Source organism: Chiloscyllium punctatum, chromosome 45, assembly GCF_047496795.1.
Source record: "Chiloscyllium punctatum isolate Juve2018m chromosome 45, sChiPun1.3, whole genome shotgun sequence".
Taxonomy (NCBI): domain Eukaryota; kingdom Metazoa; phylum Chordata; class Chondrichthyes; order Orectolobiformes; family Hemiscylliidae; genus Chiloscyllium; species Chiloscyllium punctatum.
This window is the reverse complement of record NC_092783.1, coordinates 30,788,410-30,806,738: the sequence shown is the minus strand read 5'-3', so window position 1 is coordinate 30,806,738 and position 18,329 is coordinate 30,788,410. Positions and strand designations below refer to the sequence as shown.

The window sequence follows — 18,329 nt, the reverse complement described above, 5'->3', positions numbered from 1 at the left end:
GCAGGTAGAACGAAGAGTGACACTACTGCTGGAACGAGATGCAGGATCGCCAAATCATAACAGGCTGCAACAGAACGTTGAGCTGTCTGACCAGCAACACAACTGTGGTAAGAAGATGCAAGTGCGCACTGTTGGCACAGCAAGCAGGCACCACTGGGATTCGAACCCAGGATCTCCTGTTTACTAGACAGGCGCTTTAACCATCTAAGCCATGGCGCCACAACGCGCGCGGTTGGGCGCTGAGTGCACAGGTACAGTTCATTCACCACTTGAAGACAAGGGCTCGTCAACGTGCTTTCCGTCTCGATCTTGCTCAGTGAGAATTGCAAAGAAGAGAGAGTTCACGACTCAACATTCTCCACGCAAACGGCACGGAAAAACACAACCTGCTCTTGAATTCGATGTTTTCACCTCTTTAAACTGACAGGATAAAGAGGATGTGTCATCCTCTCTGGGCCCATTAAGGGCGTTATTACGCTCCAGAGGGAACCTCACACCAAGGGGAAAAGTGTCACTGAAATGAACTGACCAGGAGTGGTGTGTGAGTCAGTGTAAACAGTGAGCAGTAAAGGGTGACCCATTAGCACCAACTCTGAGCTTTGTACCACCAGCTCTACACTCACTTCCTGCCTCATGCCTCGCGGTCGGCATTGTCTTTCACTTTTATTACACTCCCTCGCTGCCGTTCTCAACCTATTTCCGACCGATAGCAGGTGTCCGTTTAGGACCTGCCCCTTTTTGAAACGGATTCCTGGGAGATCGGCGTCACTCGATGGGGTAGGCTTTTGCCCGAAACGTCGATTTCGCTGCTCCTTGGATGCCTGCCTGAACTGTTGTGCTCTTCCAGCGCCACTCATCCAGGGTAGGATTTACTGCCCATCCCTGATTACCCGACAGATCAGGGGGATGAGTTACTTTCCTGAACCCTTGAACTCCTCAGCACGGAGCTCCAGCCATGAGGCTGCTAGGGAAGGGGTTCCAGGACTTTGATCCAGCGCTAGCGAAGCTACAACGAGATCTTTACAACTCAGAAAGCTGGGATGATAGGAGGGGGATTCGCGGAGCTAGTTTACCGGTGTATCTGCTGCCTTTGCCCTTCTAGATGAATGCAAACAATCACTGGGCTGACTCTGGCAGGATCAGCGGGTGTATTCTGTGCGGAACTAGGAATTCGTTTTCAATCGGATAATTCACAATTAGAGAAATAAATCTTCATTACCAGACTGGGAGCTGTATCCAGGTCTGGACGATGCAAAGTCGGATTCCTAAACAGGGATCCCGCCCTGTGACGCTGACAGGAAACCTTGCCAACTGACTTGTACACACGCTGGTGACTGTCCTTCACTCCATATCCACCTTCAGCAGCAATGTTTTCTCTTTTCCTCCTTCAGCAGAAAAAGAAAAGACAACTGCACTCCAACTCTAGGAGAAGGAGGATCTATTTTCCGTTGGCGTAAAATGAATGAACGGTGACGGCAGAGAATGAGGGTGATGATCAGCTCGTGGAGTGTGTGCGCGCGCGCGTTTGCCACAGCATTCCCTGGTAAGTCAGCAGTGTCTCCACCTCACGTCGTTATTCCCACCAAACTGGGAATGAAGGTGGGAGAATAAAAGCGAATGAGAAGCAGGAGCGCGTGTGGAACAGCGGCACGAAATTGCAGGTAGAACGAAGAGTGACACTACTGCTGGAACGAGATGCAGGATCGCCAAATCATAACAGGCTGCAACAGAAAGTTGAGCTGTCTGACCAGCAACACAACTCTGGTAAGAAGATGCAAGTGCGCACTTTTGACACAGCAAGCAGGCACCACTGGGATTCGAACCCAGGATCTCCTGTTTACTAGACAGACGCTTTAACCATCTAAGCCATGGCGCCATAGCGCGAGCGGTTGGGCGCTGAGTGCACAGGTACAGTTCATTCACCACTTGAAGACAAGGGCTCGTCAACGTGCTTTCCGTCTCGATCTTACTCAGTGAGAATTGCAAAGAAGAGAGAGTTCACGACTCAACATTCTCCACGCAAACGGCACGGAAAAACACAACCTGCTCTTGAATTCGATGTTTTCACCTCTTTAAACTGACAGGATAAAGAGGATGTGTCATCCTCTCTGGGCCCATTAAGGGCGTTATTACGCTCCAGAGGGAACCTCACACCAAGGGGAAAAGTGTCACTGAAATGAACTGACCAGGAGTGGTGTGTGAGTCAGTGTAAACAGTGAGCAGTAAAGGGTGACCCATTAGCACCAACTCTGAGCTTTGTACCACCAGCTCTACACTCACTTCCTGCCTCATGCCTCGCGGTCGGCATTGTCTTTCACTTTTATTACACTCCCTCGCTGCCGTTCTCAACCTATTTCCGACCGATAGCAGGTGTCCGTTTCGGACCTGCCCCTTTTTGAAACGGATTCCTGGGAGATCGGCGTCACTCGATGGGGTAGGCTTTTGCCCGAAACGTCGATTTCGCTGCTCCTTGGATGCCTGCCTGAACTGTTGTGCTCTTCCAGCGCCACTCATCCAGGGTAGGATTTACTGCCCATCCCTGATTACCCGACAGATCAGGGGGATGAGTTACTTTCCTGAACCCTTGAACTCCTCAGCACGGAGCTCCAGCCATGAGGCTGCTAGGGAAGGGGTTCCAGGACTTTGATCCAGCGCTAGCGAAGCTACAACGAGATCTTTACAACTCAGAAAGCTGAGATGATAGGAGGGGGATTCGCGGAGCTAGTTTACCGGTGTATCTGCTGCCTTTGCCCTTCTAGATGAATGCAAACAATCACTGGGCTGACTCTGGCAGGATCAGCGGGTGTATTCTGTGCGTAACTAGGAATTCGTTTTCAATCGGATAATTCACAATTAGAGAAATAAATCTTCATTACCAGACTGGGAGCTGTATCCAGGTCTGGACGATGCAAAGTCGGATTCCTAAACAGGGATCCCGCCCTGTGACGCTGACAGGAAACCTTGCCAACTGACTTGTACACACGCTGGTGACTGTCCTTCACTCCATATCCACCTTCAGCAGCAATGTTTTCTCTTTTCCTCCTTCAGCAGAAAAAGAAAAGACAACTGCACTCCAACTCTAGGAGAAGGAGGATTTATTTTCCGTTGGCGTAAAATGAATGAACGGTGACGGCAGAGAATGAGGGTGATGATCAGCTCGTGGAGTGTGTGCGCGCGCGCGTTTGCCACAGCATTCCCTGGTAAGTCAGCAGTGTCTCCACCTCACGTCGTTATTCCCACCAAACTGGGAATGAAGGTGGGAGAATAAAAGCGAATGAGAAGCAGGAGCGCGTGTGGAACAGCGGCACGAAATTGCAGGTAGAACGAAGAGTGACACTACTGCTGGAACGAGATGCAGGATCGCCAAATCATAACAGGCTGCAACAGAAAGTTGAGCTATCGGACCAGCAACACAACTCTGGTAAGAAGATGCAAGTGCGCACTTTTGACACAGCAAGCAGGCACCACTGGGATTCGAACCCAGGATCTCCTGTCTACTAGACAGGCGCTTTAACCATCTAAGCCATGGCGCCACAGCGCGCGCGGTTGGGCGCTGAGTGCACAGGTACAGTTCATTCACCACTTGAAGACAAGGGCTCGTCAACGTGCTTTCCGTCTCGATCTTGCTCAGTGAGAATTGCAAAGAAGAGAGAGTTCACGACTCAACATTCTCCACGCAAACGGCACGGAAAAACACAACCTGCTCTTGAATTCGATGTTTTCACCTCTTTAAACTGACAGGATAAAGAGGATGTGTCATCCTCTCTGGGCCCATTAAGGGCGTTATTACGCTCCAGAGGGAACCTCACACCAAGGGGAAAAGTGTCACTGAAATGAACTGACCAGGAGTGGTGTGTGAGTCAGTGTAAACAGTGAGCAGTAAAGGGTGACCCATTAGCACCAACTCTGAGCTTTGTACCACCAGCTCTACACTCACTTCCTGCCTCATGCCTCGCGGTCGGCATTGTCTTTCACTTTTATTACACTCCCTCGCTGCCGTCTCAACCTATTTCCGACCGATAGCAGGTGTCCGTTTAGGACCTGCCCCTTTTTGAAACGGATTCCTGGGAGATCGGCGTCACTCGATGGGGTAGGCTTTTGCCCGAAACGTCGATTTCGCTGCTCCTTGGATGCCTGCCTGAACTGTTGTGCTCTTCCAGCGCCACTCATCCAGGGTAGGATTTACTGCCCATCCCTGATTACCCGACAGATCAGGGGGATGAGTTACTTTCCTGAACCCTTGAACTCCTCAGCACGGAGCTCCAGCCATGAGGCTGCTAGGGAAGGGGTTCCAGGACTTTGATCCAGCGCTAGCGAAGCTACAACGAGATCTTTACAACTCAGAAAGCTGAGATGATAGGAGGGGGATTCGCGGAGCTAGTTTACCGGTGTATCTGCTGCCTTTGCCCTTCTAGATGAATGCAAACAATCACTGGGCTGACTCTGGCAGGATCAGCGGGTGTATTCTGTGCGTAACTAGGAATTCGTTTTCAATCGGATAATTCACAATTAGAGAAATAAATCTTCATTACCAGACTGGGAGCTGTATCCAGGTCTGGACGATGCAAAGTCGGATTCCGAAACAGGGATCCCGCCCTGTGACGCTGACAGGAAACCTTGCCAACTGACTTGTACACACGCTGGTGACTGTCCTTCACTCCATATCCACCTTCAGCAGCAATGTTTTCTCTTTTCCTCCTTCAGCAGAAAAAGAAAAGACAACTGCACTCCAACTCCAGGAGAAGGAGGATTTATTTTCCGTTGGCGTAAAATGAATGAACGGTGACGGCAGAGAATGAGGGTGATGATCAGCTCGTGGAGTGTGTGCGCGCGCGCGTTTGCCACAGCATTCCCTGGTAAGTCAGCAGTGTCTCCACCTCACGTCGTTATTCCCACCAAACTGGGAATGAAGGTGGGAGAATAAAAGCGAATGAGAAGCAGGAGCGCGTGTGGAACAGCGGCACGAAATTCCAGGTAGAACGAAGAGTGCCACTACTGCTGGAACGAGATGCAGGATCGCCAAATCCTAACAGGCTGCAACAGAACGTTGAGCTGTCTGACCAGCAACACAACTGTGGTAAGAAGATGCAAGTGCGCACTGTTGGCACAGCAAGCAGGCACCACTGGGATTCGAACCCAGGATCTCCTGTTTACTAGACAGGCGCTTTAACCATCTAAGCCATGGCGCCACAGCGCGCGCGGTTGGGCGCTGAGTGCACAGGTACAGTTCATTCACCACTTGAAGACAAGGGCTCGTCAACGTGCTTTCCGTCTCGATCTTGCTCAGTGAGAATTGCAAAGAAGAGAGAGTTCACGACTCAACATTCTCCACGCAAACGGCACGGAAAAACACAACCTGCTCTTGAATTCGATGTTTTCACCTCTTTAAACTGACAGGATAAAGAGGATGTGTCATCCTCTCTGGGCCCATTAAGGGCGTTATTACGCTCCAGAGGGAACCTCACACCAAGGGGAAAAGTGTCACTGAAATGAACTGACCAGGAGTGGTGTGTGAGTCAGTGTAAACAGTGAGCAGTAAAGGGTGACCCATTAGCACCAACTCTGAGCTTTGTACCACCAGCTCTACACTCACTTCCTGCCTCATGCCTCGCGGTCGGCATTGTCTTTCACTTTTATTACACTCCCTCGCTGCCGTTCTCAACCTATTTCCGACCGATAGCAGGTGTCCGTTTAGGACCTGCCCCTTTTTGAAACGGATTCCTGGGAGATCGGCGTCACTCGATGGGGTAGGCTTTTGCCCGAAACGTCGATTTCGCTGCTCCTTGGATGCCTGCCTGAACTGTTGTGCTCTTCCAGCGCCACTCATCCAGGGTAGGATTTACTGCCCATCCCTGATTACCCGACAGATCAGGGGGATGAGTTACTTTCCTGAACCCTTGAACTCCTCAGCACGGAGCTCCAGCCATGAGGCTGCTAGGGAAGGGGTTCCAGGACTTTGATCCAGCGCTAGCGAAGCTACAACGAGATCTTTACAACTCAGAAAGCTGAGATGATAGGAGGGGGATTCGCGGAGCTAGTTTACCGGTGTATCTGCTGCCTTTGCCCTTCTAGATGAATGCAAACAATCACTGGGCTGACTCTGGCAGGATCAGCGGGTGTATTCTGTGCGTAACTAGGAATTCGTTTTCAATCGGATAATTCACAATTAGAGAAATAAATCTTCATTACCAGACTGGGAGCTGTATCCAGGTCAGGACGATGCAAAGTCGGATTCCTAAACAGGGATCCCGCCCTGTGACGCTGACAGGAAACCTTGCCAACTGACTTGTACACACGCTGGTGACTGTCCTTCACTCCATATCCACCTTCAGCAGCAATGTTTTCTCTTTTCCTCCTTCAGCAGAAAAAGAAAAGACAACTGCACTCCAACTCTAGGAGAAGGAGGATCTATTTTCCGTTGGCGTAAAATGAATGAACGGTGACGGCAGAGAATGAGGGTGATGATCAGCTCGTGGAGTGTGTGCGCGCGCGCGTTTGCCACAGCATTCCCTGGTAAGTCAGCAGTGTCTCCACCTCACGTCGTTATTCCCACCAAACTGGGAATGAAGGTGGGAGAATAAAAGCGAATGAGAAGCAGGAGCGCGTGTGGAACAGCGGCACGAAATTGCAGGTAGAACGAAGAGTGACATGACTGCTGGAACGAGATGCAGGATCGCCAAATCATAACAGGCTGCAACAGAACGTTGAGCTGTCTGACCAGCAACACAACTGTGGTAAGAAGATGCAAGTGCGCACTGTTGGCACAGCAAGCAGGCACCACTGGGATTCGAACCCAGGATCTCCTGTTTACTAGACAGGCGCTTTAACCATCTAAGCCATGGCGCCATAGCGCGCGGTTGGGCGCTGAGTGCACAGGTACAGTTCATTCACCACTTGAAGACAAGGGCTCGTCAACGTGCTTTCCGTCTCGATCTTACTCAGTGAGAATTGCAAAGAAGAGAGAGTTCACGACTCAACATTCTCCACGCAAACGGCACGGAAAAACACAACCTGCTCTTGAATTCGATGTTTTCACCTCTTTAAACTGACAGGATAAAGAGGATGTGTCATCCTCTCTGGGCCCATTAAGGGCGTTATTACGCTCCAGAGGGAACCTCACACCAAGGGGAAAAGTGTCACTGAAATGAACTGACCAGGAGTGGTGTGTGAGTCAGTGTAAACAGTGAGCAGTAAAGGGTGACCCATTAGCACCAACTCTGAGCTTTGTACCACCAGCTCTACACTCACTTCCTGCCTCATGCCTCGCGGTCGGCATTGTCTTTCACTTTTATTACACTCCCTCGCTGCCGTTCTCAACCTATTTCCGACCGATAGCAGGTGTCCGTTTAGGACCTGCCCCTTTTTGAAACGGATTCCTGGGAGATCGGCGTCACTCGATGGGGTAGGCTTTTGCCCGAAACGTCGATTTCGCTGCTCCTTGGATGCCTGCCTGAACTGTTGTGCTCTTCCAGCGCCACTCATCCAGGGTAGGATTTACTGCCCATCCCTGATTACCCGACAGATCAGGGGGATGAGTTACTTTCCTGAACCCTTGAACTCCTCAGCACGGAGCTCCAGCCATGAGGCTGCTAGGGAAGGGGTTCCAGGACTTTGATCCAGCGCTAGCGAAGCTACAACGAGATCTTTACAACTCAGAAAGCTGAGATGATAGGAGGGGGATTCGCGGAGCTAGTTTACCGGTGTATCTGCTGCCTTTGCCCTTCTAGATGAATGCAAACAATCACTGGGCTGACTCTGGCAGGATCAGCGGGTGTATTCTGTGCGTAACTAGGAATTCGTTTTCAATCGGATAATTCACAATTAGAGAAATAAATCTTCATTACCAGACTGGGAGCTGTATCCAGGTCTGGACGATGCAAAGTCGGATTCCGAAACAGGGATCCCGCCCTGTGACGCTGACAGGAAACCTTGCCAACTGACTTGTACACACGCTGGTGACTGTCCTTCACTCCATATCCACCTTCAGCAGCAATGTTTTCTCTTTTCCTCCTTCAGCAGAAAAAGAAAAGACAACTGCACTCCAACTCCAGGAGAAGGAGGATTTATTTTCCGTTGGCGTAAAATGAATGAACGGTGACGGCAGAGAATGAGGGTGATGATCAGCTCGTGGAGTGTGTGCGCGCGCGCGTTTGCCACAGCATTCCCTGGTAAGTCAGCAGTGTCTCCACCTCACGTCGTTATTCCCACCAAACTGGGAATGAAGGTGGGAGAATAAAAGCGAATGAGAAGCAGGAGCGCGTGTGGAACAGCGGCACGAAATTCCAGGTAGAACGAAGAGTGCCACTACTGCTGGAACGAGATGCAGGATCGCCAAATCCTAACAGGCTGCAACAGAACGTTGAGCTGTCTGACCAGCAACACAACTGTGGTAAGAAGATGCAAGTGCGCACTGTTGGCACAGCAAGCAGGCACCACTGGGATTCGAACCCAGGATCTCCTGTTTACTAGACAGGCGCTTTAACCATCTAAGCCATGGCGCCACAGCGCGCGCGGTTGGGCGCTGAGTGCACAGGTACAGTTCATTCACCACTTGAAGACAAGGGCTCGTCAACGTGCTTTCCGTCTCGATCTTGCTCAGTGAGAATTGCAAAGAAGAGAGAGTTCACGACTCAACATTCTCCACGCAAACGGCACGGAAAAACACAACCTGCTCTTGAATTCGATGTTTTCACCTCTTTAAACTGACAGGATAAAGAGGATGTGTCATCCTCTCTGGGCCCATTAAGGGCGTTATTACGCTCCAGAGGGAACCTCACACCAAGGGGAAAAGTGTCACTGAAATGAACTGACCAGGAGTGGTGTGTGAGTCAGTGTAAACAGTGAGCAGTAAAGGGTGACCCATTAGCACCAACTCTGAGCTTTGTACCACCAGCTCTACACTCACTTCCTGCCTCATGCCTCGCGGTCGGCATTGTCTTTCACTTTTATTACACTCCCTCGCTGCCGTTCTCAACCTATTTCCGACCGATAGCAGGTGTCCGTTTAGGACCTGCCCCTTTTTGAAACGGATTCCTGGGAGATCGGCGTCACTCGATGGGGTAGGCTTTTGCCCGAAACGTCGATTTCGCTGCTCCTTGGATGCCTGCCTGAACTGTTGTGCTCTTCCAGCGCCACTCATCCAGGGTAGGATTTACTGCCCATCCCTGATTACCCGACAGATCAGGGGGATGAGTTACTTTCCTGAACCCTTGAACTCCTCAGCACGGAGCTCCAGCCATGAGGCTGCTAGGGAAGGGGTTCCAGGACTTTGATCCAGCGCTAGCGAAGCGACAACGAGATCTTTACAACTCAGAAAGCTGGGATGATAGGAGGGGGATTCGCGGAGCTAGTTTACCGGTGTATCTGCTGCCTTTGCCCTTCTAGATGAATGCAAACAATCACTGGGCTGACTCTGGCAGGATCAGCGGGTGTATTCTGTGCGTAACTAGGAATTCGTTTTCAATCGGATAATTCACAATTAGAGAAATAAATCTTCATTACCAGACTGGGAGCTGTATCCAGGTTTGGACGATGCAAAGTCGGATTCCTAAACAGGGATCCCGCCCTGTGACGCTGACAGGAAACCTTGCCAACTGACTTGTACACACGCTGGTGACTGTCCTTCACTCCATATCCACCTTCAGCAGCAATGTTTTCTCTTTTCCTCCTTCAGCAGAAAAAGAAAAGACAACTGCACTCCAACTCTAGGAGAAGGAGGATCTATTTTCCGTTGGCGTAAAATGAATGAACGGTGACGGCAGAGAATGAGGGTGATGATCAGCTCGTGGAGTGTGTGCGCGCGCGCGTTTGCCACAGCATTCCCTGGTAAGTCAGCAGTGTCTCCACCTCACGTCGTTATTCCCACCAAACTGGGAATGAAGGTGGGAGAATAAAAGCGAATGAGAAGCAGGAGCGCGTGTGGAACAGCGGCACGAAATTGCAGGTAGAACGAAGAGTGACATGACTGCTGGAACGAGATGCAGGATCGCCAAATCATAACAGGCTGCAACAGAACGTTGAGCTGTCTGACCAGCAACACAACTGTGGTAAGAAGATGCAAGTGCGCACTGTTGGCACAGCAAGCAGGCACCACTGGGATTCGAACCCAGGATCTCCTGTTTACTAGACAGGCGCTTTAACCATCTAAGCCATGGCGCCATAGCGCGCGGTTGGGCGCTGAGTGCACAGGTACAGTTCATTCACCACTTGAAGACAAGGGCTCGTCAACGTGCTTTCCGTCTCGATCTTACTCAGTGAGAATTGCAAAGAAGAGAGAGTTCACGACTCAACATTCTCCACGCAAACGGCACGGAAAAACACAACCTGCTCTTGAATTCGATGTTTTCACCTCTTTAAACTGACAGGATAAAGAGGATGTGTCATCCTCTCTGGGCCCATTAAGGGCGTTATTACGCTCCAGAGGGAACCTCACACCAAGGGGAAAAGTGTCACTGAAATGAACTGACCAGGAGTGGTGTGTGAGTCAGTGTAAACAGTGAGCAGTAAAGGGTGACCCATTAGCACCAACTCTGAGCTTTGTACCACCAGCTCTACACTCACTTCCTGCCTCATGCCTCGCGGTCGGCATTGTCTTTCACTTTTATTACACTCCCTCGCTGCCGTTCTCAACCTATTTCCGACCGATAGCAGGTGTCCGTTTAGGACCTGCCCCTTTTTGAAACGGATTCCTGGGAGATCGGCGTCACTCGATGGGGTAGGCTTTTGCCCGAAACGTCGATTTCGCTGCTCCTTGGATGCCTGCCTGAACTGTTGTGCTCTTCCAGCGCCACTCATCCAGGGTAGGATTTACTGCCCATCCCTGATTACCCGACAGATCAGGGGGATGAGTTACTTTCCTGAACCCTTGAACTCCTCAGCACGGAGCTCCAGCCATGAGGCTGCTAGGGAAGGGGTTCCAGGACTTTGATCCAGCGCTAGCGAAGCTACAACGAGATCTTTACAACTCAGAAAGCTGAGATGATAGGAGGGGGATTCGCGGAGCTAGTTTACCGGTGTATCTGCTGCCTTTGCCCTTCTAGATGAATGCAAACAATCACTGGGCTGACTCTGGCAGGATCAGCGGGTGTATTCTGTGCGTAACTAGGAATTCGTTTTCAATCGGATAATTCACAATTAGAGAAATAAATCTTCATTACCAGACTGGGAGCTGTATCCAGGTCTGGACGATGCAAAGTCGGATTCCGAAACAGGGATCCCGCCCTGTGACGCTGACAGGAAACCTTGCCAACTGACTTGTACACACGCTGGTGACTGTCCTTCACTCCATATCCACCTTCAGCAGCAATGTTTTCTCTTTTCCTCCTTCAGCAGAAAAAGAAAAGACAACTGCACTCCAACTCTAGGAGAAGGAGGATTTATTTTCCGTTGGCGTAAAATGAATGAACGGTGACGGCAGAGAATGAGGGTGATGATCAGCTCGTGGAGTGTGTGCGCGCGCGCGTTTGCCACAGCATTCCCTGGTAAGTCAGCAGTGTCTCCACCTCACGTCGTTATTCCCACCAAACTGGGAATGAAGGTGGGAGAATAAAAGCGAATGAGAAGCAGGAGCGCGTGTGGAACAGCGGCACGAAATTCCAGGTAGAACGAAGAGTGCCACTACTGCTGGAACGAGATGCAGGATCGCCAAATCCTAACAGGCTGCAACAGAACGTTGAGCTGTCTGACCAGCAACACAACTGTGGTAAGAAGATGCAAGTGCGCACTGTTGGCACAGCAAGCAGGCACCACTGGGATTCGAACCCAGGATCTCCTGTTTACTAGACAGGCGCTTTAACCATCTAAGCCATGGCGCCACAGCGCGCGCGGTTGGGCGCTGAGTGCACAGGTACAGTTCATTCACCACTTGAAGACAAGGGCTCGTCAACGTGCTTTCCGTCTCGATCTTGCTCAGTGAGAATTGCAAAGAAGAGAGAGTTCACGACTCAACATTCTCCACGCAAACGGCACGGAAAAACACAACCTGCTCTTGAATTCGATGTTTTCACCTCTTTAAACTGACAGGATAAAGAGGATGTGTCATCCTCTCTGGGCCCATTAAGGGCGTTATTACGCTCCAGAGGGAACCTCACACCAAGGGGAAAAGTGTCACTGAAATGAACTGACCAGGAGTGGTGTGTGAGTCAGTGTAAACAGTGAGCAGTAAAGGGTGACCCATTAGCACCAACTCTGAGCTTTGTACCACCAGCTCTACACTCACTTCCTGCCTCATGCCTCGCGGTCGGCATTGTCTTTCACTTTTATTACACTCCCTCGCTGCCGTTCTCAACCTATTTCCGACCGATAGCAGGTGTCCGTTTAGGACCTGCCCCTTTTTGAAACGGATTCCTGGGAGATCGGCGTCACTCGATGGGGTAGGCTTTTGCCCGAAACGTCGATTTCGCTGCTCCTTGGATGCCTGCCTGAACTGTTGTGCTCTTCCAGCGCCACTCATCCAGGGTAGGATTTACTGCCCATCCCTGATTACCCGACAGATCAGGGGGATGAGTTACTTTCCTGAACCCTTGAACTCCTCAGCACGGAGCTCCAGCCATGAGGCTGCTAGGGAAGGGGTTCCAGGACTTTGATCCAGCGCTAGCGAAGCTACAACGAGATCTTTACAACTCAGAAAGCTGAGATGATAGGAGGGGGATTCGCGGAGCTAGTTTACCGGTGTATCTGCTGCCTTTGCCCTTCTAGATGAATGCAAACAATCACTGGGCTGACTCTGGCAGGATCAGCGGGTGTATTCTGTGCGTAACTAGGAATTCATTTTCAATCGGATAATTCACAATTAGAGAAATAAATCTTCATTACCAGACTGGGAGCTGTATCCAGGTCTGGACGATGCAAAGTCGGATTCCTAAACAGGGATCCCGCCCTGTGACGCTGACAGGAAACCTTGCCAACTGACTTGTACACACGCTGGTGACTGTCCTGCACTCCATATCCACCTTCAGCAGCAATGTTTTCTCTTTTCCTCCTTCAGCAGAAAAAGAAAAGACAACTGCACTCCAACTCTAGGAGAAGGAGGATTTATTTTCCGTTGGCGTAAAATGAATGAACGGTGACGGCAGAGAATGAGGGTGATGATCAGCTCGTGGAGTGTGTGCGCGCGCGCGTTTGCCACAGCATTCCCTGGTAAGTCAGCAGTGTCTCCACCTCACGTCGTTATTCCCACCAAACTGGGAATGAAGGTGGGAGAATAAAAGCGAATGAGAAGCAGGAGCGCGTGTGGAACAGCGGCACGAAATTGCAGGTAGAACGAAGAGTGACACGACTGCTGGAACCAGATGCAGGATCGCCAAATCATAACAGGCTGCAACAGAACGTTGAGCTGTCTGACCAGCAACACAACTGTGGTAAGAAGATGCAAGTGCGCACTGTTGGCACAGCAAGCAGGCACCACTGGGATTCGAACCCAGGATCTCCTGTTTACTAGACAGACGCTTTAACCATCTAAGCCATGGCGCCACAGCGCGCGCGGCTGGGCGCTGAGTGCACAGGTACAGTTTATTCACCACTTGAAGACAAGGGCTCGTCAACGTGCTTTCCGTCTCGATCTTACTCAGTGAGAATTGCAAAGAAGAGAGAGTTCACGACTCAACATTCTCCACGCAAACGGCACGGAAAAACACAACCTGCTCTTGAATTCGATGTTTTAAACTGACAGGATAAAGAGGATGTGTCATCCTCTCTGGGCCCATTAAGGGCGTTATTACGCTCCAGAGGGAACCTCACACCAAGGGGAAAAGTGTCACTGAAATGAACTGACCAGGAGTGGTGTGTGAGTCAGTGTAAACAGTGAGCAGTAAAGGGTGACCCATTAGCACCAACTCTGAGCTTTGTACCACCAGCTCTACATTCACTTCCTGCCTCATGCCTCGCGGTCGGCATTGTCTTTCACTTTTATTACACTCCCTCGCTGCCGTTCTCAACCTATTTCCGACCGATAGCAGGTGTCCGTTTAGGACCTGCCCCTTTTTGAAACGGATTCCTGGGAGATCGGCGTCACTCGATGGGGTAGGCTTTTGCCCGAAACGTCGATTTCGCTGCTCCTTGGATGCCTGCCTGAACTGTTGTGCTCTTCCAGCGCCACTCATCCAGGGTAGGATTTACTGCCCATCCCTGATTACCCGACAGATCAGGGGGATGAGTTACTTTCCTGAACCCTTGAACTCCTCAGCACGGAGCTCCAGCCATGAGGCTGCTAGGGAAGGGGTTCCAGGACTTTGATCCAGCGCTAGCGAAGCTACAACGAGATCTTTACAACTCAGAAAGCTGGGATGATAGGAGGGGGATTCGCGGAGCTAGTTTACCGGTGTATCTGCTGCCTTTGCCCTTCTAGATGAATGCAAACAATCACTGGGCTGACTCTGGCAGGATCAGCGGGTGTATTCTGTGCGTAACTCGGAATTCGTTTTCAATCGGATAATTCACAATTAGAGAAATAAATCTTCATTACCAGACTGGGAGCTGTATCCAGGTCTGGACGATGCAAAGTCGGATTCCTAAACAGGGATCCCGCCCTGTGACGCTGACAGGAAACCTTGCCAACTGACTTGTACACACGCTGGTGACTGTCCTTCACTCCATATCCACCTTCAGCAGCAATGTTTTCTCTTTTCCTCCTTCAGCAGAAAAAGAAAAGACAACTGCACTCCAACTCTAGGAGAAGGAGGATCTATTTTCCGTTGGCGTAAAATGAATGAACGGTGACGGCAGAGAATGAGGGTGATGATCAGCTCGTGGAGTGTGTGCGCGCGCGCGTTTGCCACAGCATTCCCTGGTAAGTCAGCAGTGTCTCCACCTCACGTCGTTATTCCCACCAAACTGGGAATGAAGGTGGGAGAATAAAAGCGAATGAGAAGCAGGAGCGCGTGTGGAACAGCGGCACGAAATTGCAGGTAGAACGAAGAGTGACACTACTGCTGGAACGAGATGCAGGATCGCCAAATCATAACAGGCTGCAACAGAACGTTGAGCTGTCTGACCAGCAACACAACTGTGGTAAGAAGATGCAAATGCGCACTGTTGGCACAGCAAGCAGGCACCACTGGGATTCGAACCCAGGATCTCCTGTTTACTAGACAGACGCTTTAACAATCTAAGCCATGGCGCCACAGCGCGCGCGGTTGGGCGCTGAGTGCACAGGTACAGTTCATTCACCACTTGAAGACAAGGGCTCGTCAACGTGCTTTCCGTCTCGATCTTACTCAGTGAGAATTGCAAAGAAGAGAGAGTTCACGACTCAACATTCTCCACGCAAACGGCACGGAAAAACACAACCTGCTCTTGAATTCGATGTTTTCACCTCTTTAAACTGACAGGATAAAGAGGATGTGTCATCCTCTCTGGGCCCATTAAGGGCGTTATTACGCTCCAGAGGGAACCTCACACCAAGGGGAAAAGTGTCACTGAAATGAACTGACCAGGAGTGGTGTGTGAGTCAGTGTAAACAGTGAGCAGTAAAGGGTGACCCATTAGCACCAACTCTGAGCTTTGTACCACCAGCTCTACACTCACTTCCTGCCTCATGCCTCGCGGTCGGCATTGTCTTTCACTTTTATTACACTCCCTCGCTGCCGTTCTCAACCTATTTCCGACCGATAGCAGGTGTCCGTTTAGGACCTGCCCCTTTTTGAAACGGATTCCTGGGAGATCGGCGTCACTCGATGGGGTAGGCTTTTGCCCGAAACGTCGATTTCGCTGCTCCTTGGATGCCTGCCTGAACTGTTGTGCTCTTCCAGCGCCACTCATCCAGGGTAGGATTTACTGCCCATCCCTGATTACCCGACAGATCAGGGGGATGAGTTACTTTCCTGAACCCTTGAACTCCTCAGCACGGAGCTCCAGCCATGAGGCTGCTAGGGAAGGGGTTCCAGGACTTTGATCCAGCGCTAGCGAAGCTACAACGAGATCTTTACAACTCAGAAAGCTGGGATGATAGGAGGGGGATTCGCGGAGCTAGTTTACCGGTGTATCTGCTGCCTTTGCCCTTCTAGATGAATGCAAACAATCACTGGGCTGACTCTGGCAGGATCAGCGGGTGTATTCTGTGCGTAACTAGGAATTCGTTTTCAATCGGATAATTCACAATTAGAGAAATAAATCTTCATTACCAGACTGGGAGCTGTATCCAGGTCTGGACGATGCAAAGTCGGATTCCTAAACAGGGATCCCGCCCTGTGACGCTGACAGGAAACCTTGCCAACTGATTTGTACACACGCTGGTGACTGTCCTTCACTCCATATCCACCTTCAGCAGCAATGTTTTCTCTTTTCCTCCTTCAGCAGAAAAAGAAAAGACAACTGCACTCCAACTCTAGGAGAAGGAGGATCTATTTTCCGTTGGCGTAAAATGAATGAACGGTGACGGCAGAGAATGAGGGTGATGATCAGCTCGTGGAGTGTGTGCGCGCGCGCGTTTGCCACAGCATTCCCTGGTAAGTCAGCAGTGTCTCCACCTCACGTCGTTATTCCCACCAAACTGGGAATGAAGGTGGGAGAATAAAAGCGAATGAGAAGCAGGAGCGCGTGTGGAACAGCAGCACGAAATTGCAGGTAGAACGAAGAGTGACACGACTGCTGGAACGAGATGCAGGATCGCCAAATCATAACAGGCTGCAACAGAACGTTGAGCTGTCTGACCAGCAACACAACTGTGGTAAGAAGATGCAAGTGCGCACTGTTGGCACAGCAAGCAGGCACCACTGGGATTCGAACCCAGGATCTCCTGTTTACTAGACAGACGCTTTAACCATCTAAGCCATGGCGCCACAGCGCGCGCGGCTGGGCGCTGAGTGCACAGGTACAGTTTATTCACCACTTGAAGACAAGGGCTCGTCAACGTGCTTTCCGTCTCGATCTTACTCAGTGAGAATTGCAAAGAAGAGAGAGTTCACGACTCAACATTCTCCACGCAAACGGCACGGAAAAACACAACCTGCTCTTGAATTCGATGTTTTCACCTCTTTAAACTGACAGGATAAAGAGGATGTGTCATACTCTCTGGGCCCATTAAGGGCGTTATTACGCTCCAGAGGGAACCTCACACCAAGGGGAAAAGTGTCACTGAAATGAACTGACCAGGAGTGGTGTGTGAGTCAGTGTAAACAGTGAGCAGTAAAGGGTGACCCATTAGCACCAACTCTGAGCTTTGTACCACCAGCTCTACACTCACTTCCTGCCTCATGCCTCGCGGTCGGCATTGTCTTTCACTTTTATTACACTCCCTCGCTGCCGTTCTCAACCTATTTCCGACCGATAGCAGGTGTCCGTTTAGGACCTGCCCCTTTTTGAAACGGATTCCTGGGAGATCGGCGTCACTCGATGGGGTAGGCTTTTGCCCGAAACGTCGATTTCGCTGCTCCTTGGATGCCTGCCTGAACTGTTGTGCTCTTCCAGCGCCACTCATCCAGGGTAGGATTTACTGCCCATCCCTGATTACCCGACAGATCAGGGGGATGAGTTACTTTCCTGAACCCTTGAACTCCTCAGCACGGAGCTCCAGCCATGAGGCTGCTAGGGAAGGGGTTCCAGGACTTTGATCCAGCGCTAGCGAAGCTACAACGAGATCTTTACAACTCAGAAAGCTGAGATGATAGGAGGGGGATTCGCGGAGCTAGTTTACCGGTGTATCTGCTGCCTTTGCCCTTCTAGATGAATGCAAACAATCACTGGGCTGACTCTGGCAGGATCAGCGGGTGTATTCTGTGCGTAACTAGGAATTCGTTTTCAATCGGATAATTCACAATTAGAGAAATAAATCTTCATTACCAGACTGGGAGCTGTATCCAGGTCTGGACGATGCAAAGTCAGATTCCTAAACAGGGATCCCGCCCTGTGACGCTGACAGGAAACCTTGCCAACTGACTTGTACACACGCTGGTGACTGTCCTTCACTCCATATCCACCTTCAGCAGCAATGTTTTCTCTTTTCCTCCTTCAGCAGAAAAAGAAAAGACAACTGCACTCCAACTCTAGGAGAAGGAGGATCTATTTTCCGTTGGCGTAAAATGAATGAACGGTGACTGCAGAGAATGAGGGTGATGATCAGCTCGTGGAGTGTGTGCGCGCGCGCGTTTGCCACAGCATTCCCTGGTAAGTCAGCAGTGTCTCCACCTCACGTCGTTATTCCCACCAAACTGGGAATGAAGGTGGGAGAATAAAAGCGAATGAGAAGCAGGAGCGCGTGTGGAACAGCGGCACGAAATTGCAGGTAGAACGAAGAGTGACACTACTGCTGGAACGAGATGCAGGATCGCCAAATCATAACAGGCTGCAACAGAACGTCGAGCTGTCTGACCAGCAACACAACTCTGGTAAGAAGA

At 50.7% G+C, this 18,329-nt stretch overlaps 11 non-coding genes across 11 annotated transcripts; all 11 read right to left on the bottom strand.

Moving 5' to 3' along the window:
* Nucleotides 1–145: 145 nt before the first annotated feature.
* On the bottom strand, nucleotides 146–219 carry trnat-agu (transfer RNA threonine (anticodon AGU)). Its single transcript has one exon. It is a non-coding gene; the product is annotated as a tRNA-Thr (tRNA).
* A 1,583-nt stretch (nucleotides 220–1,802) lies between these two features.
* trnat-agu (transfer RNA threonine (anticodon AGU)) lies at nucleotides 1,803–1,876 on the bottom strand. Its single transcript has one exon. It is a non-coding gene; the product is annotated as a tRNA-Thr (tRNA).
* A 1,583-nt stretch (nucleotides 1,877–3,459) lies between these two features.
* trnat-agu (transfer RNA threonine (anticodon AGU)) lies at nucleotides 3,460–3,533 on the bottom strand. Its single transcript has one exon. It is a non-coding gene; the product is annotated as a tRNA-Thr (tRNA).
* Nucleotides 3,534–5,115: 1,582 nt separating this feature from the next.
* trnat-agu (transfer RNA threonine (anticodon AGU)) lies at nucleotides 5,116–5,189 on the bottom strand. The gene has a single exon. It is a non-coding gene; the product is annotated as a tRNA-Thr (tRNA).
* A 1,583-nt stretch (nucleotides 5,190–6,772) lies between these two features.
* Nucleotides 6,773–6,846, bottom strand: trnat-agu (transfer RNA threonine (anticodon AGU)). The gene has a single exon. It is a non-coding gene; the product is annotated as a tRNA-Thr (tRNA).
* Nucleotides 6,847–8,427: 1,581 nt separating this feature from the next.
* On the bottom strand, nucleotides 8,428–8,501 carry trnat-agu (transfer RNA threonine (anticodon AGU)). The gene has a single exon. It is a non-coding gene; the product is annotated as a tRNA-Thr (tRNA).
* Nucleotides 8,502–10,084: 1,583 nt separating this feature from the next.
* On the bottom strand, nucleotides 10,085–10,158 carry trnat-agu (transfer RNA threonine (anticodon AGU)). Its single transcript has one exon. It is a non-coding gene; the product is annotated as a tRNA-Thr (tRNA).
* Nucleotides 10,159–11,739: 1,581 nt separating this feature from the next.
* trnat-agu (transfer RNA threonine (anticodon AGU)) lies at nucleotides 11,740–11,813 on the bottom strand. The gene has a single exon. It is a non-coding gene; the product is annotated as a tRNA-Thr (tRNA).
* A 1,583-nt stretch (nucleotides 11,814–13,396) lies between these two features.
* On the bottom strand, nucleotides 13,397–13,470 carry trnat-agu (transfer RNA threonine (anticodon AGU)). Its single transcript has one exon. It is a non-coding gene; the product is annotated as a tRNA-Thr (tRNA).
* A 1,574-nt stretch (nucleotides 13,471–15,044) lies between these two features.
* trnat-agu (transfer RNA threonine (anticodon AGU)) lies at nucleotides 15,045–15,118 on the bottom strand. The gene has a single exon. It is a non-coding gene; the product is annotated as a tRNA-Thr (tRNA).
* Nucleotides 15,119–16,701: 1,583 nt separating this feature from the next.
* trnat-agu (transfer RNA threonine (anticodon AGU)) lies at nucleotides 16,702–16,775 on the bottom strand. Its single transcript has one exon. It is a non-coding gene; the product is annotated as a tRNA-Thr (tRNA).
* Nucleotides 16,776–18,329: the final 1,554 nt, after the last annotated feature.